Source organism: Myotis lucifugus, unplaced genomic scaffold, assembly GCF_000147115.1.
Source record: "Myotis lucifugus unplaced genomic scaffold, Myoluc2.0 scaffold_699, whole genome shotgun sequence".
NCBI classification, from domain to species: Eukaryota; Metazoa; Chordata; class Mammalia; order Chiroptera; family Vespertilionidae; genus Myotis; species Myotis lucifugus.
The window spans coordinates 156866-172803 of record NW_005871747.1 but is presented as its reverse complement, the minus strand read 5'-3'; positions in this window follow the sequence as shown (position 1 = coordinate 172803).

The following is a 15938-nucleotide window of genomic DNA, read 5'->3' as shown; positions in this document are numbered from 1 at the left end:
CTGAGATATCTCTCTGGACTTTAGTTCCTGTCTGTGGTCACCTAGTCAGCACTTTCACACCACCACCCCTCCTTCCAGTCTCTATGCAGTCTCCACCAGTGGTCATTGGGTATTGAAAGGGCGAGGGCTAGGCCCTCCATCTTGCCCCAGGGTAAGGGCTAGGCCCTCCATCTTGCCCCAGGGTTAGGGCTACGCCCTCCCTCTTGCCCCAGGGTAAGTGCTCCATCTTACCTTGGCCATGTGCTTGGCAAGGAGCTTCTTCCTGGAAGTCTAAGCCTCTGCTAGCCACACCCAAGAACAAGACACCGACTTGCGCCTTGCCAATCGGCAAGGCCACAGCCCTTTCTCCTACCCTTACTCCAACCCCCTATAAAACCCCTCTGCACACAGTGTTCACTCTCTCTCTGCTTCCTGTCGCTGCGTCGGCAAGGTGGGGGAGCCGAGCTAGTTCGAATAAAGACTCTTATGCTTTTTCATCAGACTGCCTGGCTCCCTGATGTGGTTTCTTGGGGATCCTGAAATCTGGGCATAACAGGTATCAGGGTTTTCTCCTGTGAGTTTTTCATTTATTATTCAGGAAGCCTTTCTCTATTTCAGTTGTAATTCTAACTTGTTCATGGGATCATGTCCATGCCGCATCTACCTACTGTGCCACCATTTTTAATCTCACTCGGTTTATAGTTTTAATAAATGACCAAAAATGAGATAAAGAGTCAATATTTGTGAACAACAACTATATCTATAGAAAATGAGTGGAAGAATGATTACAAATAAAACAATGGTGTGGACAATGGTGATGATGAGGTTGGACTGAGAAAGGGGTCCTGGCTCAATGAAATGATGGCTCCGCATATAGACCCATCATCACCATGGCTCCTCCAGTGAGAGGTGTCCACCATTCATTGTAAGTGTTGAGAGATTTCATAAATGGGACACCAATGATTATGGAACTTCAGTGATCCATGCTGAGACTAGATCAGTAATGGCCCCAAAGATGTCCAAGTGCAGATCCCCTGGACCTGGGAAGGTGTCACCTTCTAGAACAGAGACCCTGTGAGAATGTGCATGTAGGAAACAGGGACCCCCTTACCACCAGTTTGCAGTGACATGTTACTTATTTCTCTTGATCCCTACCTGCATGATCTTTAATGTTTCTCTTTCTAACAAACTCCTGCTTATAATTATTCAGTCATTTACTATGATGATACAAACTGCCTCTATCATACCCTGTACTTGCTTCTGGGCCTTCACTGGAGGAGGTTTTAAAGTCATAAGTCCAGTAATTCTCTGCCCATGAATATCATCCATATATTTATCATGTGACTCAAAATAAGTCCAGCTTATTCCCCTCACCCAGTTCTACTATCACGTCTAGATTTATGGTTAGTTTCCCAGCAGCGCTCCCCTCTGGTACCAGAACCTACTCCAGTCCTCGTGGCGGCTGTAGCCTAGGCACATGGGCAGTAGAGGCTCATTATTTTCTGTGCAGTTTTTTTATGAAGTCACCCAAAACAGGACCCATTAAATAAAATGTTAAATAAGCCTTAGTCAAAATTAAAACCTTTGTCTCATCAAAGATTTCATTGAGCAAATTAAAACATATGCCTAACAAATATATTTCCAAATCATATGTCTGATGGCCAAGTTAATAAATTATAGATTAAGGACGTTATATGTTTGTGAGAGACCCCAGCACTCTCTGAACACAGTGACCTCCCAGGGGAAGAGCAGAGGGAGGCTGGGAGTGAGGGATTCCTCTCAGGGGTGAAGTTTCCTTTCCTATGAAAATTCTGTGGTAGGAATTCTTTTCCCTCACCTCCCTCTGAGCCACAACATCACTCACTGATAACACTAGACAGAGAAAACAGGTCTAACTCCCTCTACTGGGAACCAAGATTAACAGTAATTAATATAAATGTGAGAAGTTTGGTCAGAAGGCTAAATGGGGCTCTTTGATATTCGCATGGCTGAATATCTGCATTTTATTACCTTCTGCTGACTCAATGGCCTAAAGTGAACTCCCCCAACCTTATAATCTTACTGTTTATCAAACCACCTTTGATATGTGTTTGCATTCCTGAAAGGCAATTGTGCATTCTAATAAATAAAAGCAGATGGGAACAGAGACACAGTGGAACTTGGTCCCTTGTACCAAGATCACAACTGGCTTCCCACATAATTTCCAAATTTATATATCTTGTCTTGTGTAATTAGTTTGTGTGTCAGCCCTTTCTCCAAGTCTTTGAACCTGAGGCCACATGGGCCATGGCTTCACATCTTTCCATCATCATTTCAACATATGAATGCTTCTAAGTTGTACACATACATGATCACTGCATTTATTTCTTGACATTTCTCCACTTAAAGCCATGACTATTTCTGATGTAACTAGATTGGGCTCTCTGCAATAGGCCATGGGTTTGCATATCAAATAATTTGCACAGGAAGCTGTACACATAATCACAAAATTTGCAACATGAAGAATTACAATGTCTCACTTATTTGTGCTTGGGATGTAATATCATAAATTAAGATATAGGATATTGAGAATGGCTTTTCTTTATTTTTATTTTTTACACAAGAATTATTTCTATAAAGTTAGAGCCAAAAACATTGGAAATTGTGGATACTCTAGGTTGTGGAGATTCAGAAATGGTCTGAACAAATGCTATTCTTTTGACATCTATTTGAAAGATGCATGAGAAGGTAAAAGTGTCATCTACTCATCACATCCACCATTTCTCTTTATCCTCAGAAAGTTTAGGCCATTCTTTCACTTAATTACAATGAGTCTCATGACCCAGATGGTCCTGTGTCCCTGACTTACATGGTGATTCAGCTCAAGGGAAGAGTCTTCCCCATATAGGTCACAGTATGACTAGGGAAGCCTGACCTCAGTCCCTCAACTTAAAGGAAAGGCTGCCCCACATGAAAATTTCTCTTCAAGCTCCAGGGTAAATCCTCTCTTGGGCTGTGCAGGCTCACAGCTCTCTACTCACACAGGGCTGAGGTCTCTGGGAAGTCAGAGTTGTGGTCTAGACTCTAGAAGATGAGTCTGCTGGGTTTTCTCCTGTGCCTGGTGACAGCCCCTCAAGGTGAGGGTCTCAGGGGTCAGATAGGGGTCATGGGATAGTGGTGACTGCACATGAATGATAGGACTGATGCTCCTTGTCCCCAGGTGTCCTGTCCCAGGTGCAGCTGCAGGAGTAGAACCCAGGACTGGTGAAGACCTCACAGACCCTCTCCCTTACCTGCACTGTGTCCGGGGGATCAGTCATCAGTGGTTACTACTGGAACTGGATCTACCAGCCCCCTGGGAAAGGGTTGCAACAGATGGGGTACTGGACAGGGTGCACAAGATACAATATTGCTTTCCAGGGCCGCATCTCCATCACTGCTGACATGGCCAGAAACCAGTTCTCCCTGCAGCTGAGCTCTGTGATCACCAAAGACACAGCTGTGTATCACTGTGAGACACAGTGAGGAGAAGTTAATGTGAGCCCAGACACAAACCTCCCTTAGGGAGACAGCAAGTGTAGGCTGCAGAGGGCGCTCAGGACACCAGGGGGCAATCAGGACCCAAAAATCAGCACAGGCAACCCAGTAGCAGGCTCACAGGGAGGCTCAGCCTGGATCCTGTTGGAAGCTGGGTCCTGACATCTTCATCTGACATTGTCTCCTGGACCTTCTCCAGATTCATGGACAGGACAAAGACAGCTCAGAAGAAGAGAGCTGGTTATTACTGATGGAGAAGAAAGGCACACAGACAATGGCTGTGGGCCCTGTGCAAGGACAGCAGGGTCCCTCCCACAGCAGCTTCAGAGGCTGAGACTGAGGATCTCCACACACCAGGAGATGAGATGACTTTCAGTTCTTATATAACCTCAGTCTCAGGAGGCAGGGAGGCCTCCCCAACAGGTACAATGGCCTCAGGGAGCTGGGAGAGAGACTGGCTCAGGTTGATCTGTGTCAGAGAGGGAGGACTGGTGGGGGTTCCTGTGCTGGGCAGGGGCTGGAGTGGATGGGCTCCTCCAGGGGCAGAGTAGAGACGACCAGGATTCCTCACCTGCGTGTCCAGATGTGGAAGAAGTAGAGGATGGAAGACAAGGCTAGAAAGCAGCCAGACATCAGCACGAAACTTGGGGTAAGACCCCTGTGTCCACCTAACAATTGCAATACTAAGAGAAAGGGAGGTACTCATGCATTTGAGTGGACAGCAACTAGTGATGATGGGCAAGTCAATAGACACAAAGCAGAAGTGAGAGTGGGATCTGGTTCTCACACTGAGTGAAGTTTCCACTGTCTGATCCTCCCCTTGTACAGAAGGTCAGGGGTCAATTTCTGCTTCCAGAATTGCAGGTTCTAGAGGGTTCTGGGCAACCTGAGTTAGACGTCTGCACTGGAGCGGTTCTCTGAGGAGTGGAGTCTGAATTGCTCCGTGAGCTGTAAGGTGTGAACTCAGGGAATAATTGCAGTTTCACAATGGACTTTATTGTTAAAACACATGATCAGGTCTCTTCGGGGGAGTTCAAAAGCCCTTTATTCTGATATCTCATTATTAGGTAAATATTGGTTAAGTGATTTAGTACAAGATACAACTGCTCTGCATTTTGATTCTCCTTCCATCTGTAGTCTTAGCCCATCATCAGTTCACAGGCCCCTTCCCAGAAAATCAGCCTCCAGATTCTTTTCCTCCCAGGGTCTCAGGTGCATGCTGGGAGGACAGGTCCCAGAATGACTCTCTAGGACCAGGGACAGGCACTCACCTTCCATTGTGGCCCTACCCAGCAGGTGACCTTGGAGAGCAGCCTCATCTGACAGCTGAGAATGCTGTTGCCTCCTCCCCTTCCAGTTCTGAGGTGTGTTCCCTGCTTCCTGAGTGGGGTCTCCAGGGGACTCCAAGCAATGAACCCTGTAGTCAGGGTATGACCCAGCCACACCTCTGACTCTCCCTGGAGCAAACATGATCTGTTACACCTGCATCTGCGTGTACAGGACCTGCAAGAACATGGACACACTAGTGCCTGCTCTTCAAAGTCTGTGTTTGTATAGTGGGTGTAATTGATCAGTCTCCAGAGAAAGTCACACCCAGGACCAGAGCCAACATGTGGTCCCTGCCCATGTGATATGTACAGGGAGGAAGGACAAATGTGGATTTCATAGTAAAGCAAATCATCAGTGTGTGTGTGTGTGTGTGTGTGTGTGTGTGTGTGTGTGTGTTTGTGTGTGTGATTTATTGAATAGAAGTGCAGTGAGATTTGGCCACAAGCTGGGATACTCAGATGGGACCTTCAACGTGACGAACCTGAGGACATAAAAGGCCTCAGGGCCTCCAGGAGCTTCTGGATGAGGGGAGGGTCTGCTGAGTCCCTGCATCTGGCAGCTCCAGGGAAGGGCTCCCAGCTGCCCTCATAAAGCCCTCATTTGAGGTCTCCCTGCAGAGCCATTGGGGCTCTGTAAGGCCAGTTAACTCCACAGACGTCAAAACCACACAGTGTCCCTGAGGGAGCAATCTGACAGGGCACAGTCTTCACTACTAGACTAGAGACACTGAGAGTTCAATGCCCTGTGAGCCCAGACAGGACCCACCCCCGCAGAGCCAGGGCTGGCCAGCAGAGGACGCTCAGGGCCCAGGAGGACAGGCTGCTGCCCGAGGAGCAGGTGAGAGGGAGCTGATCAGGGATTTCTCTGAGGCCTGGGCCTTCTTCTCTTCATACAAACCATCCAAACTGAAAGTCGGTCACTAATGCTGAGGTAACTGTGAATATGCTGTTCTATGAGAGCATTTACCAAACTCAATGACACATGAGAACTACACACAAGGGGATGTTTCTATGGCTTCGGGATATCTGAATTGTAAGGGGCTGGGGCAGGGATGGACTTATTACCTCACTAGGGGCAGCATTTTGGAGACACACTGATCCAGGAAGAAGACATTCAGGTATCAAAGCACAGAATGGTCCAGGTGGCCCTATGTCACCCACAGGTTGGCCCACATGAGGAGCATGTCCTGTGGGGGCTGGTTCCTCAAAAGGAGATCAGGCACCTGGCAGGGGTAACACATCCTCCAGACTTTGCCTCTCAGACTCACACTGACTCTGGTCCCTGTGTCATCCATCTTCTCTCAGGTGGGGTCAAGACCTCAGCTATAAAATATCCTGCCTCATGAATATGCAAAAGAGAGGGAGTCGACTAGGTTAGATATGGGTAAGTCTGTGCCTTGAGGGCATCACCCACAGCCACACCCTCCCCTACAGCACAGCCCTCACCATGGACTGGAGCTGGAGAACCCTCCTCCTGGTTACCCTGGCTACAGGTAAGGGGCTCCCCAGTCCCTGGGATAAGGTGAGGACCAGGGAGAGTCAAGGGGGATTTCCACCCACTCCTGTCTCCTCCCCACAGGTGTCCACTCCCAGGTGCAGCTGGTGCAGTCTGGGGCTGAGGTGAGGAATCCTGGGGACTCCGTGAAGATCTCCTGCAAGGCTTCTGGATACACCTTCACCAGCTTCATTATAAGCTGGGTGAGACAGGCCTCGGGGGAAAGCATGAAGTATATGGCTGGATTAAAACAGAAACTGGGGCACCCACGTATGCCCAGGGCTTCTCAGAAAGATTTGTCTTCTCCATGGACACCTCTATCAGCACGGCCTATCTGCAGATCAATGGCCTCAAGTCTGAGGACACGGCCATGTATTACTGTGCAAGAGAGACACAGTGAGGGGAAGTCAGTGTGAGTCCAGACACAAACCTCCCTGCAGCAGAGGCTGTGACCACCAGGGGTGGCTCAGGGTCCCTGAACACAAGGACCATCCCAGAAGCAGGTGCAATTGGAGGTTTGGGCTAGTTTCCTGTGTGGTTTCCTTTTCATGTCACAGTTTCCATCAGGGAACCTTTAGATTCCTGACTCTGCACTTACCTCTGAAGTCTCTGAGTTAGAAAGTCTGTTGTAAACAGAGACAACTTTCTCACGTGGACAGAAGGCAGAGGGTTTTTTTCAGACGCTCTTTTGCCAATTAATGATCAAAATTTCTTCCCAAGTCAGCTAAATAGAACCAGAGGCTCTGCTGCTGATTCAACAGGGCAGCTCATCTCCACACAGCTCATGGTACCAGCCAGTCAGCGGGACACATGTGTGCTGTACAGTGGGCACCAGAGGAGTGTGGCCCCAAAGCTAGAGAAGAAAGGTAACAGGTGGTGATGGTCATTGACTTGCCATGATGCTCATAGCACCGAATGTAGGTGACGCCAAGCAGATGCAGAGAGATCCACAGCAGCTTGGTACAGATGTCCAGGGTGACAACAAGCACACACAACAAGGGGCATAGAATGTTTATTATGCTCATAGTTCAAATCTCTCAAAAATGCAGGAAGGACACATCAGGAAGTGAGACCTGCTTTGTTGGAGCCAGGAAAGGAGACTGGCTCAGGGATTTTATTTATTTGAGGTGGTGGGGGAGGAGGAAGAATTCTGCTTACAAAGGCTTGTGTGGTTTCAACCTCTTATTAACATACAGAGAGGAGTCCCAACCTTTCTTTTCAGCTTTCCATGCAAGGCCAAGTGAGAGGACGCAGGAATAAGCCATCAGTTTTCAGAAATAAAACAAACAAGAAAATAAAGTATGTCTAGATATTTTACTGAACAATTATATAAATTGAGCAAAAGTTGAGATAATATGTCATTATGTGTGTACAAAATTAAAGTCTACTGAAAATGAGAACATAATTATGAATAGGCAAATGATGATGGTTATAATTGTGGTGCTGATGCTGGTGACGATTGCTGGGACTGACTGGCAGACCCTGAGCAAAGGACGAATGATTACTCTGACACATGTTTCTGTGAAAGAGAGGGCTAAGGGACTGCCTGTCTATAGTAACCAAACAGCCCCATTTGCCTGTCTCCTTAGGCTTTTATTGCAACAGCATCTTGAACTAAAATTAACTTTTAGATACAATCAGCAGGGCAAGCATCCTTGAGAAGACATGCATCTGCAGTGTCCTTTAAGCAAGATGTCTGAAGACTAAGCATAAAGATTCCAGTAAACACCAGGGGGCTCACACGTACACGGACTTGTTTGCAAAAGTCAAGGCAGGGCTAGTTACCTTCAGTCAATTCCCCCAGGATGTTCTGACCATTCGGAGTTTCATCCTTACAGACTTTCCAAACAAGTCCTGTGCTTCCCCACATCTCTCCCTATTTTGTTTTGCTAGCTGCAGAAGCAAAGGGAGGCGGTGAACTTTCTGCTTTGCAATGCCCACGTCTGAGAAGTGCATTCATTGCTTGAGTTCTTATTTTACAGACTATAAGAAAAGCAAAGTGAATTAAGATGACAGCAATGGTTGGTCTGATTAGGTACCAACTGATTCTAGGAAACCAAGTGTTGGGGGTCTATCCACTCCAAATGCTCCTTTACTGCATTCTAAGCAGTAGTCTGTTGTTCATGTTCATTGATAGCGAGTAAGGATTCATTCATTTGCTTTTGCAAAGTGTTTATTTTTCAGTAAGGTTATCATGAAAGACTACCATAGATGCTTTTTAACATCAGTACACTGATGGTGACTACTGTTCCATTTTAAGGGGTGACACATATGTGCTTATGCTCCCAATCAAAATTGAGCACTTGCCTGTATGCTATAGCATCCTGCCTTTCCCCAAAATATTCAATGGCTGCCTCTATTGTCTTCTTTCTAATATATATATATATATATATATATATATATATATATATATATATAATTATCTATATGCTGTTGTATACTGAATTCCCTAGTTACATTTTTCACCATATTATCTACAAATGTGGCCATCTGTACAGACTCAGAAAGGGCTGCCACAGCTATGCTGGCAGTGGTCAGAATGACAATAGCCAAGATGATGGCTGCAATGAGCATTCCCAAAAATCTTTTGGGCCATAATTGGTCCAATGATCTTTCTAAGTCTTCAATAGCTGATAAGCATTGTCATTCACTGGTGAGATATACGGGTATTAGGATTTCTGCTTGTCTCCTAAGTACCATAATTGTGTTGATGTTCAATGAGGTAATATTCTGGGTTGTAACAAGGATGCAAAATAAACTCCGTCTCTATGGATCCCTCAGAGGATGTCTCACAGTGCCTGGGACTTATAGCCAGAATGCGGCCCAGAGGGCTGCTAGGTGGGGCAGCCAGTGAACACCCACAAACAGCCAGTTGCTTACAGATCTCGTCATATTCTACTCTTCATAGCAAATACTGACTGGCCTCTAAAGTCGTTTTAGCTAAAATCTGCCAGTACCGAGGTGTCATGTGATAATATTCAGACAACGCATTGAGGAGCCCTTTATAAACAGGCTGTTAGCCCCATTTTCTCTGATATTCTTCCTTATTTCCTTAAAGTGTTAAAGGAGAGCAGCTCATGAATCCTATTGCCTTGTTGATCTTGCATAACTGGGCAAGCCAAAAGCTCTCCTGACATGGCTGCCTGACACAGGATCCCATAACCAAGGATCTAGTTGATGGATTCTCCCACACGGGAGGCAGAGGATCAGGAAATATTTCCTTCAGCAGCGGGGCTTTAGGTACTACAGGCTCTACAGGCTCTACAGGCTCTACAGCAGGGGTCTTCAAACTAAGGCCCGCGGGCCACATGCGGCCCGCCGAAAACATTTATCCGGCCGCCTGGTGTTTTTGCCCCAGCTGCCTGTTGCTTAGCAGCCAACTCGTCCTGGGCCCGCAGTGCGCATGTGTGGAATGTGCGCTGCACTCTCTGACTCCCCTCCTTCTCTCTGTCTCTCAACTTCTCCTCTCAGTCTCGGGTGTAATTGGAAGAGTCATGAGCTTGCCTGTGCAGAGCCTGCTGCTGCCTGTGAACCGAGGTAAGAACAAGTTAGGATTTTTTTTTTTTTGAAGTTAGGAGGTCTATTTTTTTATTTTGCAGTTAGTAGGGCCTTTGTTTTTTTTTGAAGTTAGGAGAGCCTTTTTCCCGAATAAAACATCTGAAATCTCCAACCAGATCTAGACTAACTGATGCACACTTGCATCACTTGTTACGACTAGCAGTGACAAATATGGAACCGGACATTGACCATCTCATTAGCCAAAAGCCGGCCCATAGTTCCCATTGAAATACTGGTAAGTTTGTTGATTTAACTTTACTTGTTCTTCATTTTAAATATTGTATTTGCTCCCATTTTGTTTTTTACTTCAAAATAAGATATGTGCAGTGTGCATAGGAATTTGTTCATAGTTTTTTTTTTTTAAACTATAGTCTGGCCCTCCAACAGTCTGAGGGAGAGTGAACTGGCCCCCTGTTTAAAAAGTTTGAGGACCCCTGCTCTACAGGCTCTGCTTCAGAAGGAGGGGTGATGGTAAATCCTCCTGGCCTTCTGTAGGCTTTTGATCCTCTATGTGGAGTGGGCATAGTGCAGCTTGAACAAGAGCCCACATCATTAATGATGACAAGGGCACAAGATTTCCCTGGGCCTGATTTCTCTTTAAATTCCTGCCCACTGGCTCCCAGAGATCAAGTCTAGCGTTCCAGCATCAGGAACCAAGTATCATAAATTAAAAACATTTGCAACAGGCCCTTTAATTGTTCCTCTATAACCAAGGGCCCACTTGCTTTCAATAACTGTTTAAGTACTCATATATTGCTGTTGCCTAGTGGACAGCTGCTGTCCCATTGTAAAACCTTAGCTCAGAAACCATCCCCTTGAACTTGGAAATCCCCAGCAGGCTCCAATTACTTACTGCACAATCACTTCATTTTTGAGGTTTCTGCCGTGTCTCATTGTATTCCTCCTCACTCAGGGCACCGCTTGCTGGAGCTGACCAGCAGATCCTGAGCAACAGATGAATGATTACTCTGACACATGTTTCTGTGAAAGAGAGAGCTAAGGAACTGTCTGGCTAGAGAAAGCAAACAGCGCCCTTTGCCTGTTTCCTTAGGCTTTTATTGCCATAGCATCTTGAACTAAAATTAACTTTTAGATACTTTCAGCAAGGCAAGCATCCTTGAGAAGACACATGTGTCTGCAGTGTCCTTTAAGCAAGGATTCTAAAGACTAAGCATAAAGATTCCAGTAAACACCCAGGGGTTTGCACATACACAGACTTGTCTGAAAAAGTCAAGACAGGGGTAGCTCCTTCAGCCAACTCCCCCAGGAGGTTGTGACCATTGGAAGTTTCCTCCTTACAGCCTTTCCATCAAAGTCCTGTGCTTCCCCATAATAATGACCACAGGATTGGACAGGGTGCTTAGTCCTTTGTCTTGGGTGGGATCTCTTCCCTGTCTAGGACCACCAGATGTTTAGAAGGCCTTGTATCAACTTTTAGGTGAGCCTGTTGTGGTTCAATTTCCCAGTGATATTAAAAAAGGGGACACCTACTTTTAATATTTGATAAAAAGTCATTGTATGTGGACAACAACCATGTTTACAGAATATGAGAAAATTATAAGTAGGCACATGATGATGGTGTTAATGATGGTGATGAAAATGATGATGGTAATGACGAAGGACAGAGACAGGGGTCCTGGTCCATTGAAATGATGGCTCTTCATACAGACAAACCATCACCAAAGCTCCTTCAGTGAGGAGTATGCACTCTTCCTTCCAAGTGTTGAGAGATTGCATAAAGAGGACCCTGATAATTTGTGTGGCTCAGATGATTCATGGTCTTACTATGTGATTAATGACCCCAAAGCTGTCCAAATCTAATCCCCTGGACTTGGTAGTGGGTCAGGGTTATGTGGGGTGGTGGAGGTATAGACTATAACCCAACACTGAGATCTCGACTCAGCATCACCAGACAAACACCCAAGAGCCAAGTTTACTTAATACTGAACAGCCTGAGAGCCGAAGACAGGGCCATGTATTACTGTGCTAGACACACAGTGAGGAGAAGTCAGTGTGAGCCCAGACACAACCTCCCTGAGCCTATAGCAAGGCTGGGCTGCAGGGGGCGCTCTGAACACCAGGGGGCGCTCAGGACCCACAGCACAGAGAGCAGCCCCAGAAGGAGTTGGGGAGGGAAGGGCCTTCCTGTTGGGCTCAGGGATTTCCTCTCAAGCTCTCAGCTGTCTCCAGGGATAATTCTTCCTTCTCATATTCTCAGTGCAGACAACAAGGAAGAAGGGACGTTGTCTGTTTGCAGGTGACATGTTGGCAGTGACGGGGACTCTCCTCCACCAAGTGTCCTTCAGAAATTCTAAATGACTTTTTTTCACTGTCTTTTCAACATTTTTCTGATGAATGAGAACTTAGCAAGTTCATTGCTAGGATTGGGGTGTGTGCACAGCTCATCATCCATCCCTCAGGAGACATAGCCTGACTCTCTGTGTGCCCTCCCCCTCCTGGTTCACAGGGTCCTCTCGCTGCTGAAAGACCTGAGCACACTCAGGGCTGTCGGACCTCATCCATCCTCTCTGGATCCACACTGATCCCGGGAAGAGCTGTCAGCTCAGTGCTCCAAATACAGGAAGCCCCATATCTGTCCATATGAGGGTCCCCTGATATTCTGCAATAAGCAGTGCTAACCCCACAGTGGGAACAGGTGACCCTGAAATATGGGATGTGCATCATCAGACCCCTACCTCCAGCTTTCCTCCTGGATTCAAGCTTTTCTAGCTTCACTGTGGGTGAGATGTGAATTGAGAGCATGTTGGAATCCAAAGAGCAGTCCATGGGCCCATCTATGTCCATATCATTCATTTAATTCTTGTCCAGGAAACAAAGAGTCACATAGACACATAGTCAAACACACAGTCACAAACAGACAGACAGAAATACAGTCCCACACAGTCACCCTCACACAGCCACACACACACACACACACACACACACACACACACACACATACACACAGTCACACACAGTCACACATGAGCAGTGATACAAAACAGTTCGTGTCGTTACACACTGTTCTTTATGAATTCTGTATAAGAAAACGTGGTTAAATTTCATTCACTTGGATGCCATATGGAATAAATACATGGTCTGCAAGTAACTATTATTTCAACAATGACCATACCCTGTGAAGATCAACAGTTGTATTTCTCAGTCCATTTAGTAGAAGCTCAAATTAGGAATATAATCCCAACTTTGCTAAATTGCTACAAATTTTAAAAAATAATTGTGCTAATAGTGAAAACCTTCCACCAAACAAAATCTAATTACCAAATGGACACAAGGGTAAATTCTACCAGGATTTCAAAGACAAAGGAATAACTTTTTAATGAACTCTTCCTTAACTATTCCAAGAATTAAAGAAAGAGGCAACATTTCCAAACAAATTTACTGATCATTACACTCATATCAAAACCAAGTAAAAACATACAAAAATGACAGTCAATATCCATGATTAACATATATGCAAAACCCCTTAACAATATACTGGGAAACTTAACAGCACATTGAAAGGACCAATTACCATGATCAAGTGGCATAATGTCCTAGCTGCAAGGATGGTTCAATGTATGCAAACCAGTTACTGTGATACACCCATCCACAGAATGACGGGTAAAGTATACCATCATATAAATAGATATAGAATAAAGCATTTAAAATTGAAAATCACTTCAGAATTAAAATTCTTAGCAGATTAGGTGTAGAAGTGAGGACCTCAATATACAAAAGGCCACATTTGAGAAACCAACGAGTGACATCCTGCTACACAGAGAAAATTTCAAAGCTTTTCTTCTTACATCAGAACCAAGAAAATGCCTCCCCTGTGACTATTTCTATTCATTAAAACTAGAAGTTCTTGTCAGAACAATTAGGCAAGAAAAAGAAATTTAGAATGTCTAAATCAGGAAGAAACAAATTAAAATGTTTCTCCTTATCTCTATGCAGATAACCTAGTCTTGTACATGGAAAACCCTTAAACGTGTATGAGAAACTAATAGAATTAAAATTCAGGAAAGGTGTAAGATACAAAATCAACACACAAATGGCTTGTGCCCCTGCACACTCTCAACAGAGTGTCTTCATGACTCTATGAAATATGTGGGCCTGTTTCAGAGGAAAGTGAGGAATGAAAACGTGAACTGGCTACACAAAAAGGAGATGACAACCTAGTGAAACAAGAACCCTGGACCTGAGTGTCCTTGATCTTGGTTCATTCCCCACCATGTTCCCAGGGAGCTTTCCCTCCAATATGGCACTGAGTCAGTTGCAGGTTCTAATTGCCCCCCATCATGTGGGAACAGGGTGACAGCAGGCACAAGGGTCACATGCAGACATCAGTGTAAGGGTTTGGCTAGTGACTCAGGCTGTGCAAGAATTTTCAACTAAAAGAAGAGATACAGAGAGGACGTTTATTTTACTTTGCAAAAAGGGAAAGATCTCGTGTGTCACTAGTTAATACAGGGGACGGGGAAAAAACCTGGCTTCCACTGTTCAAGAATAATGGCTGCTGTTGCTAGGTGATGAGGAAGGGAGAGGGATTTAGGACTGAAGTTGGGAAGATACCAGGGAGATTTCCTTATAAAGTTACAGTGTGTTGCTTTCCAACAGACAGTCTGGCAGATGTCCCAGGGAGGTGTCTCATCAGTACTTTCCGCAAGCCTGTAGCATTCTTATAACACAAGGTATGAGGGTTTACAAGGAGGCTTGTTCGAAGGGGAGGAGTGATGGGAACTTTCTACTAACCAGAGACTCCTTGGTGGGAATTAACCCTGAGTTCTGAAAATAGCAGAGAGGGATGCAAGAATGTAGCCTAGAGAGTAGCTTATCTCCACCCCCCTCAATTTGAACAGAGGGGTTGTTTTAATGAGAGGAGCTAACAATTTTGGGTTTTAATGATCAGGTGTTTTGCATAAATTGTGGTGGTCACTGCACTGAAACAGAAAGGTCTTTTTCCTGTCTTTACAGTCAGGTTTCCAAACACGACAATTTCATGACCTACATTTACCTACTCCTGAGTCATTACCGACAATTCATTAAAAAACATCTGGTTATGAAGGAGAGTGTCCTATATCCCAATGCATGAAACTAGTTTTACAACAGAGACTAGAGAACAAACACCACAAAGAAGGCAGTGCAGCTGCTACATATCCAGCACTAAATTCTCCTGAAGGAATAGGACCCAGGAGCTCTGTCTATGTCTCTATAGTTCATGCTTCTGTTCCCAGGGACCCACACAGACTTTCCTCTCTCCCCCAACACTTAGTCAACTTGCTCTAGGCTCACACTTTGGTCTTAGGTTATCCTCTGATCACTTTGTAAGGGAAATAGTGTCAGATGGGACTGCCTGTTTCCTGAATATGAACCTCCTGCACTTTTACTTCTTTCTTATATTGTGAGATTTGATTTCCCATGATTGCTATTACTGGTGAAAGTCAAAGACATCACATTTATATGTTAACCTCTATTTTCATATGTGACCAAGTCTGACTTTTCCCACAGGGTCTATCATTATTACTCCAATGAGATCAGTGTCCCTCCACAGTTGCTAATTTGCAGTGTCACAGCTCATTTCCCCAGTAGACTAACTCTTTCCTTCCTGGGAATGAGCACACCTGAGTAACCCATGCAAACCCACATACACAACGCCCACCTGGTGCACTTTCTTCTCTGTGCTCAACAGTGTGTACCAGTCTACATCCAGGCACACCTCCCCTCTCTGGCCAGATCGGATCTGTGCATATCTGTAAACACCAAGGGACCAGAGAACCTGATGAGAATGGCTGCACCTGTTCTGGATGTCAGGTGAGCTCCCCACTATGGTCCTGGGACAGGCCAGCCCCCATGTCCAGGTGCTCACCAAAGGGCCAGGATATTCTCTTTGAGCTGTTTTCGGGGTTCTTCAAGGACCTGCATCCAGTGGTTAGAGTTTATGACAGAATTATCCAACAAGTTTATTGACCTCCCAGGTGGTAAGACTTTGTACTCCTGGCTTTATTCATGAAAAAATGGAGGAAATGACCTTTCAAAGGCTAAAAGGAATGGATGAAAATCAC